General features: G+C 37.8%; 1 non-coding gene across 1 annotated transcript; it reads left to right on the plus strand.

The window, feature by feature from the left end:
• Positions 1-5,425: 5,425 nt before the first annotated feature.
• On the plus strand, positions 5,426-5,527 carry LOC128061923 (U6 spliceosomal RNA). The gene has a single exon (XR_008200774.1). It is a non-coding gene; the product is annotated as a U6 spliceosomal RNA (small nuclear RNA).
• The last annotated feature ends 4,619 nt before the right edge of the window (positions 5,528-10,146 follow it).

Consider the following 10,146-nt stretch of genomic DNA (forward strand, 5'->3'; position numbering starts at 1 on the left):
AAGCTGAAACTCCAATACTTTGGCCACCTGATGCAAAGAGCCAACTCATTAGAAAAGACCCTGATGCTGGGAAAGATTGAGGGCAGGAGGAGAAGGGGACGACGGAGAATGAGAATGGTTGGATGGCCTCACAGACTCGATGGACTTGAGTTTGAGACTCAAGCTCCAGGAGTTGGTGATAGACAGGGAAGCCTGGCATGCTGCAGTCCATAGGGTCTCACAGAGTCAGACATGACTGAATGACTGAACTGAACTGAATGAAAACAACAGAGAATTCCTACAGCAGAAAGAACATGGTATAGCAATAGTGAAAGTGAAATTCACTCAGTCATATTCAACTCTTAAGGACTCCATGGGCTGTAGCCCACCAGGCTCCTCTGATCCCAGCAAGAAAATTGGAGTGGGTAGCCTTTTCCTTCTCCAGGCGATCTTCCCAACCCAGGGATCAAACCCAGGTCTCTTGCACTGCAGGTTGATTCTTTACTATCTGAGCTACCAGCAATAAAAGTGTGTTATCTGCAGTATGGAAGTTCATATGAAGAAAATCACCAAGAGTTGAGAGCCACTGTCTTTGGAAACAGAGGAATGATAGGTGGAAGGACTTAGGACTCTTCTCCGTTTTAAATATCCTGTAAAACTTACCGACTTTTATAAAAGAAAGACAAAATTTAATTGATAATCATATTTCATAAAAATTATTTAGAACACTGCAATAGGAATTTTTTTTTTTTACCATGCCTTGAACATGGTGAATAGTCTCAACTGTATTTTAAATTGAGTCTTTTATTTATTTATTTGGTTGTCCAGGGTCTTTGTTGCAGCATGCAGGATCTTAGGCTGTGGCATGGGAACTCTTATTTGCAGCATGTGGGATCTAGTTCCCTGACCAGGGATTGAAGCTGGGCTCTCTGCAGTAGGAGGATGGAATCTTAGTGACTGGATCACCAGGGAAGCCCCTGAACTGAATCTTTTAAAATGTGTCAGAAGTTATTGTAGCAAGTCATTACTAGGCCATGATATCCTTATGATCAGGGATTATTTCTTATACATCTTTATAGTTCTTTCAGGACATAGTGTGGCATTATCTGCATTCTACTTGTATTAATGTGTAGGGTTTTGCATGTTTTAGCCTCATGAAGAAGTAAGTCAAATTCCTTCATATTCTTAGGTATAAACAATCCTGAATTGAATATTTAACTCTACAAATAGGATCTACTTTCTTCAGCGCTGTGAATCTAAGCTCTGCCTCACAATCAAGAAATCAACCAACAAAAAGTTTTTATCATGAGCAAGACAGATCACATAGTACTTTATTAATTATATCACATTTTCTAGGAAAAGAATCTGAGAGCTCACCCAAGGTCACCCAGAGAAATAGGCAGTACCAGCTCTGCAAATCAAACCAACTGCCTAAGTCAAACTTCTGTGATAAACACACTTAAAGTAGGTGTGAGAGAAAAGTCAGAAGGGTTTATCCCACTTGAGATTAACAGGCAGTGTAGTTTGTCTTCAACTAAAGTGCTGATGGATAAAAGACAAAATCTGGTCTGTAAATTCTGCTTTCACTATGTTGAAAGGGGATTAAAAATAGAAAGGAATTCTATTTAGGTTTAGACAGTGAAGGCTGAGATATAGAAAGGACTTTTGTAAAGGAGTGGGATTGAGATATTCTTTCCCTACCCAAGAGCCCCAGTTATGAAGCTGCCAGAATAAGCCTCTTGCCTGCTTGCTTGTATTTCTGGTATCTTGATTAATCACAAGGCTGTCCTATATCAGCAATTTTTAATCTATAAATTCACAGCTCCAGAGAGTTAATGTGAGATTATCCAGACACTGTTTAAAGGGCCAGCTATCAAGGAAACAAAGGAGCCTCTCCATTGGGAGCATGTGAGTACTTTTCTAGTCCTTAGGCACTTGGTAATTTCACAAAGTAGATATGGTATATTTGTCAAGCAAATCTCTTTCAACAGATTCTCCTCCTCCCCATTTGTTCTTCTCAGTATAAATGGAGTTTACATTATACACTTCCATTAGGGGGCAATTATTTTAAGTAGAATCATTCTGCTACTATTTCCTGTATTAATGGTTGTCTCTTGTATGCAATCTTATCTTGGACCATCTTAGGTTAAAAAAAAGAAAAAACCACAGAAGAGCTTCCCCAGGACTTCAGAGACTATAAATATAATTCAGAAAGCTTTTGAAAAAGTGGAGTTTAGGAAACACTAAGTGTAAGAAAACTGAATTAATAATTACCACTTAAAAATCTACCATGTAGAAGATAACTACTAATGTGAAAGGATTTATCTATTAGCTTTTATAATTTTAAATTTATATTCAGAGACATATTTTCCAGATAAAATAAAAGGAAGCACTCTGCATTTTTAGCACTAAATCCTGGAAGAGTCATTCAATAATAACACTTTGCACTTATTGTTCTGTACTTTTAAAAATCTTTTTCTCATATATATTTTGAAATAGTGTAGATATTATTATCATTTATAGATCAAAGAAATTGACATGTGAGAATTTAAGTGATATTCTCAAGAATGCACAATTATACCATGAAAGGTAGGACCAGGCTCTGAGTCTGTTGTTTTGTTGTTTATCATCAGTAAAAACTGTATCTTTGATTTATTATGGGCATTCTGACTTTTAACGTTCAGTATATGAAGATAAGACAAAAAAATTTAATGGGTTTTGTCCAGGTCATTCTGCAAGACAAATGAACAGCTACTAAGAGTACACAAGCACTGATTTGAAATCCTTTGCTCAAGTCACTTGACCACAACAAATGTAAGAGTGAAGGCCAAAGAGTTATGCAGAACACATTGCCTATTACTGTTCTTAACATTTGTCCTTGATAAAAGTTTTCCATTCAAATCCATTTCTCCTTGGCAAATATTTGTCTTCTCTAGAAATATTAAAAACAAAAGAGAGAAAAGATTTTTCCTGAGTAAATAATGAAAAGGGAACAATCCATTGTGGTGGATAAAAATCAGAGGATTAAACTTTTCACAACCTAAATATAGGATTATGTTTGTCATAGAGTTGCGAAATTTTTAGCAAACAAACTATTGTGTGATCAGGTAATTAAGATAGTATTACAGTGACATGTTGTTAGTCTGACTTTTAAAACTTCATTTAAATCAAAGAAACTACAATGTCAGCAGGAGCATCCATATCCTTACTGTGTTTGGAGTGCTCTTGGTTCCGAGCGGAAGGGAAGGCTGGAGGGGCCAGAGAAGGGTGGGGCAGCTCTTCCCTCAAATTTGGTCATGAGGCTGCAGTGCCTCTCTCACCCACTGAATCACAGCTGAGAGATTCACAGCATTATCACTGCACCATTGTGACAGCCATGAACCGATTGCTCACATGCCTCGTCACCCTGACCTTTGGTTCTGAGTCGTGTTCTGGCCAAAGCACAGTGACGGGTGTTTAGGGGTGGGTGCATAAGGGGGGGTTAGTGGGAAGGGATGGAATGAACTTTTTCTGCATTTTGTATTGTATGTTTTCTTTAACATGTAACCAATCAGAATCCTGTCAATATAGTTAGCCAATTGATAGAAAAAAAAAAAGACAAATGATTGCCTTAGTGTCCTCAAATAATGTTAGAGAGTTAAAAATATTAATAATTTGGATTCTGTAGGGGAATTGGTCATTATTTGGGCCACCTGCACTGCTTTCCTGTATTTAGAGAATTCCTCACTGTGTAAACCTTGGTGGTAAGCAAAGATGTCTCCCATAGTGAAAGTGGAAGATGTCAGATAATCTTTCTCTGCCTTCCTTGCAGCTAGGGTAAAGGCATATGACCTATGACCCAGGCTTTTCAATCAGATATCTCTGCTGGACTTTTGACTCAAACCTGAAGATACAAGCAACAGTCTCTCTTAATCTACTGGCAGGAAAGATTATTGCAATCTACCATTTCCAGTGTAGAGGTAGCCAAATGGCAGACTGTATGCTCTACCCTGATGTCCCTGGCACTGGCTGGGGTCGGGAGGTGCGGGAGGTACCCTCTTCTCACAGCTTGCATAGCTCTTACCCAGTATTAACATGGAAAGCTCTGAATCTCTGGAAATCATTCAGCCCCAGGAAAACCAGGATGGTTGGTTATTCTAGCCAACTCCTTCATCAGATCAGTTCTGTGGGTGGTTTATCCTTACTACTTGACTTCAAGCTTAGTTTTTCAAGCGTTCCTAGCAATTCTGTGAGGCACTCAATATCATTTTCAAAAATTATGGAAGTATAATCCAATATCCCGGAGAAGGCAATGGTACCCCAGTACTCTTGCCTCGAAAATCCCATGAACGGAGGAGCCTGGAAGGCTGCAGTCCATGGGGTCGCTGAGGGTAGGACACGACTGAGCGACTTCACTTTCACTTTGCACTTTCATGCATTGGAGAAGGACACTCCAGTGTCCTTTGGAGAAGGACACTCCAGAATCCCAGGGAGGGGGGAGCCTGGTGGGCTGCCGTCTCTGGGGTCGCACAGAGTCGGACATGACTGAAGCGACTTAGCAGCAGCAGCAACCCAATATCCTTTTAATCCACTATTGATCTGCTTACATCAGTGAGAATTGGTTTCTAACTACTGCTACTGAGAACCTTGGCTAAAACAGATACTTTTGTGTATAGTTTGGAAACCTGCATTTCATGATGACCTGTGAATCACACTGCCTTGATATAGTTTATATGGGTTTCCCTGTGTAGCTCAGGTGGTAAAGATTCTGCCTGTGATGCAGGAGACCCGGGTTCGATCCCTGGGTCAAGAAGATCCCCTGGAGAAGGAAATGACAACCCACTCCAGTATTCTTGCCTGGAGAGTCCCATGGACAGAGGAGCCTAGTGGGCTACAGTCCATGGGGTCTCAAAGAGTCCAACACGACTGAGTGACTAACAACACAACATAGGGTTATTACAGATGCTGTTTGATGTCAACATTTTGAAAGGTGCTACAAAAGCATCTGTATGATGGTTCTTACTGTATTTTTGAGATATTTCTGATGGTTGAAGACTATTGTGAACCATTTTTCCTTGGTGATGAGATAAGCACTGACAGAAGTAAAGTTGCTGACAGAAAATATTTGAATTTCCCCACTCCATCTCATCCTATATCCCCAAATTTATGAAAGTCTAGTTCTCCAGATGAAGAATTCTTTAAGCCAGAAAAATAGAATAAAATGATGACCTAAAAACATCTTTGCTGAATTACTCATTTCTGGAGCATGTATAAAAGTTCTTCATTGTTTTTCCTGATAGTTAGACTTTCCTCCTGAAAGTTACACTCTTGAACACATGCAATTCTCATTCAGCTTCATCTTCTGGACATCCTCACGCTCCTGCATTCTGATTTTTTCATCCTTTGGAGAGAAAACCTTGAGTGAAAATACTCCTGTTCATAAAGTAGTCATTAAAATGTTATTACAGTGCTTACTTTGGCAGCATTTACAGTAAAATTGGAATGATACAGAGAAGATTAGAATGGCCCCTGCATGAGGAAGCATATTTGTGAAGCATTCCACATTTTTTAGACTTACAACAGTGACCATTTGAATGAATATAATTACTATGATGTACACCTGACATGAATGATATTGTATATTGATTATGCTTTAATTATTAAAATATTGTTACACAAATAGTACATCTTTATTAAAGAAAAATAGAAAATATCAGAAGACGATAGGTATCCTTAATTCTGTTACTGCTAACATTTTGGGCTTTTTTTGGGGTAAGAATTCATGTCTATATTTATGAATTTTTAAAAATTTGAGGTCAAACTATGTAATTTCAGAACCTACTTTATTATTACCATTATGAATTTCTTCCCAGGTATATGCATATAGGTATAATTTTAAATGACTGCACATTTAATGGATAGAAATATCATCACATTCATTAATTAACTTTTGGGCATTTTCAGCTTTTGCAATATTATTAAAATTTTATATCTGGCCTTAAACATTCATGCTAAGTTGCTTCAGTCGTGTCAGACTCTGCAAACCTATGGACTGTATCCCTTCAGTTTATTTCCCCAAAATAAATATTAGAAGTAGAATTCTACATCAGATGCTTGGCTCATTTTTGAGATTTTTCTTATATTTTGCTTCCCAGAAAAGTCATACCTTTTATGCTCCCTCTAGCCACCTGTGAGACTATACAGTTCTACCCTCAACAACCCTGAGCATTATTATTTTTTTTAATTTTTATTAACTTGATAAAGACATTATCTCATTGTTATTGATTACTAGTGAGGCTAAATATTTTAATGTATTTTTTTGGCCTGTTTTCCTTCTTTTTAAAATTATCTGCTCCTAAAAACATGATCTGAAAGGATACACACACCCCAATGTTCACTGTGGCACTGTTTACAATAGCCAAGACATGGAAGCAGCCTAAATGTCCATCAACAGAGGAATGAATAAAGAAAATGTGGCACATATATACAATGGAATATTGCTCAGTCATTAAAATGAATGAAATAATGCCATTTGCAGAAACATGGATGGACCTAGAGTTTGTCATGCTGAGTGAAGTAAGTCAGAGAAGGATAAATATTGTATGACATCACTTACCTGTGGAATCTAAAAAGAAATTATACAAATAAACTTACACAGACTCACAGACTTAGAGAACAGACTTAAGATTGCTGAGGGGAAGGTTGTAGGGAAGGATAGTTAAGGAGTTTGGTATGGACGTGTACACACTGTTATATTTAAAATGGGTAACCAGGAAGAACCTACTGTATAGCACAGGGAACTCTACTCAATATTACGTGACAGCCTGGATGGGAGGGGAATCTGGGGGAGAATAGATGCATGTAAATATGCGGTTGAGGCCCTTTACTGTCCTGAAACTATCACAACATTGCTAATCGGTTATACTCCAATAAAAAATAAAAACTTAAGAAAAGTGTTTGCTCCTGTCAAGGTACCTGTTTTCTTCAACATGAATGTATAAGATTAACCACTTCATTATGTCATGAAATGCAAAGAAGTAAATCTACTTTTTTGATTTTCACAAATTATTTCCTCCGTGAATTAGGTTTCTGGTTGATGTTCACCCTTTTATTCCCTTTTCAAGAAGTCCTTAGATTTTTAAAATTTATTTTCTCTTATCCTATGAAGTACCATAATAATATTACACTATTTTAAATACAGGTGTTTAGGAGTTTATGCCTTGCAGAGAAAGAAGTCAAGTAGGTAGTACCAAAATGTAATTAATCTAATCCATTTTCTCTTTTTATTTTTATTGAAGTATTGTTGATTTACATTGTCATTAATTCCTGTTATACAACAAAGTGATTTGGTTGTACATATATATATATGTGTGTGTGTGTATATGTGTGTGTGTATATATATATATATATATATATACACATTCTTTTTAAAATATCCTTTTCCATCATGGTTTATCATAGGATATATTTTTAAATCAGAGCATAATTGCTTTACGATGTTGTGTTAGCTTCTGCTGCACAACAATGTGAATCAGCTATAAGGATACATATGTCCCCTCCCTCAAACCTCCCTCCCACCTATCCCTCCATTTTCTCTTTAGGTTAAAAATATTGTTTCCCTTTCAAAAAGAAAGAACATCTTTTGTATCCTGTCTTCTGAGGGACATATAAACTATTAAGTAAAATATTTACAATGCTGGCCTTTGTCACAATGTGGGAGTTAAGAGAGGTGTAATCAGTATCTTTGCAGCAGGATTTGCTGTCTGTTTCCCAGCTACTTCACTGTTTTTTTGCTGACCCTCATGTCCGCTGTTGCCTCAAAATCTATCATCACCCACTTCTAAAGCCTACCTGGTGGGCGTTGCTGGAGGCTGTTGGTATCTATCATATCAGAGAGAGGAGAGTGGGTGAGAAGCTCTGCAGGGGATCTTGGTTGGCTTCTATATTTTTGTGCTATTTTTAACTCTCTGCAGTCGATGCTGATGGCTTTAGACATTTGCTTCATCCCAGTGCAGTTACTCACTGTTTCTTTGGCTCACACCTTAGCACTTTCTCCCAAACTACACCCTGTGCTTACAGTGACCATATGCTGTCTTCTACTGGAGTCCCAATTTCAAATATTCTGTCATATTGCCAAATCAGATGTCCGACCATATGCTTCATTTTCTCTGGGGAAACATATTCACCTATCTAAGCGTCGGACACGACTGAGCGACTGAACTGAACTGAACTGAACTGATGCATCAGTTTCCTAAAAACTCTGCTCATCAAGATTTCTTTTTTTCTCTTTCCTATTTAAAGTTATGGAAGTGTGATAACACATTTACAGAAGACTAGGAAAATACAGAACAAAGTTACATATACTTGGTTTTGCTAGACAGTTTATAGAAAATGTTATTAATCCAAAATGCAGCTCAGATGTCTTCTCCTATGGGAGGCATTCCTTCAGAGCCCTCCTTCCTTAGATGTCACTCATATGTGCTCCCAGAGCTCTCTATTCATCCTCTCCAGGGCACAACCCAAACCTCAGATTTCCCTTGCCCACTCATTGGAATCACCTTTCTTAGTATACTTAGGAAAATGAAGGGTAAGAGGAGTTGCGCCACATCCATTATGGATTCACCCACCTGCACTCTGTTGCTCAGAAAGTCATTCTCTGTCCAGTCAGAAAACACTCTTCATTTTTCTGCTGCTAATGGTTTGTTTAAATTGTAGATTATAGTTTACAACCTCCTTTCCTCTCCTGATAGTCTATGGATCTGAGTATCTCCCAGCAACACGTTTCCCCACCTTGCATATTTCAGTCTAGAATCAGTTCAGTTGCTCAGTCGTGTTCGACTCTTTGCAACCCCATGGACTGCAACACACCAGGCTTCCCTGTCCATCACCAACTCCCAGAGCTTGCTCAAACTCATGTCCATCAAGTCGGTGGTGCCATCCAACCATCTTATCCTCTGTTGTCCCCTTCTCCTCTGACCTTCAATCTTTCCCAACATCAGGGTCTTTTCCAATGAGTCAGTTCTTTGCATCAAGTGGCCAAAATATGAGTTTCGGCTTTAGCATCAGTCCTTCCAATGAGTATTCAGGACTGATTTCCTTTAGGATAGACTGGTTGGATCTCCTTGCAGTCCAAGGGACTCTCAAGAGTCTTTTTCAACACCACAATTCAAAACCATCAACACTTTTACACTCAGTTTTCTATATAGTCCAACTCTCACATCCATACCTGACTATTGGAAAAACCATAGCTTTGACTAGACGGAGCTGTGTCAGCAAAGTAATGTTTCTGCTTTTTAATATGCTGTGTAGCTTGGTCATAGCTTTTCTTCCAAGGAGCAAGCGTCTTTTAATTTCATGGCTGCAGTCACCATCTGCAGTGATTTTGGAGCCCCCAAAATAAAGTCTGTCATTATTTCCATTGTTTCCCCATCTATTTGCCATGAAGTGATGGGACCAGATGCCGTGATGGGACCAGTCTAGAATAATACCATGGAAAAGGCATGGGGGTTCCAGGTGTACTTTCTATTCTAAGGCCAGCTGCATACTCTAGTATCTAGAATGAGCTTTGTTATTCTAAGGATTTAGTAGACAATCATCAAATCAGGCACACAAACACACATCGATCTGCCAAGGACAAATGTCAGTTTCCAGAGTGGTACTAACAAGAAGGAAAAGAAACATTTTCTTAATTTTCCTACATAACACAACTCTCACACACAATGAACTTAGAATTTACATCATAATGCAGAACAATTTTAGCTCTTTCATTCATCTTTTTTCCTCTCCTACTTTAAAAAAAAATTGAACTACAATTGATTTACAATGTTGTGTTAGTTTCAGATGTACAGCAATGTTTTATATATATATGTCTATATATATACTTTTTAATATTCTTTTCCATTATAGGCTATTACAAGATTTGAATATAGTTCCCAGTGCTAAACAGTATATTCTTGTTATTTATCTATTGCGTATATAGTACTATGTGTTAATCTCATACTCCTAATTTATCGCTCCATCCTTTTCCATAAGTTTGTTTTCTATGTCTGTAAATCTGTTTCTGTTTTGCAAATAAGTTCATTTGTATTAATTTTTAGATTCCACATATACATAATATATTTGTTTTTCACTGTCTGACTTCTTATTTCATTTAATATGTTAATTTCTAGGTCCATCTATGTTGCTGCA

This window comes from Budorcas taxicolor, chromosome 16 (genome assembly GCF_023091745.1).
Source record: "Budorcas taxicolor isolate Tak-1 chromosome 16, Takin1.1, whole genome shotgun sequence".
NCBI lineage: Eukaryota > Metazoa > Chordata > Mammalia > Artiodactyla > Bovidae > Budorcas > Budorcas taxicolor.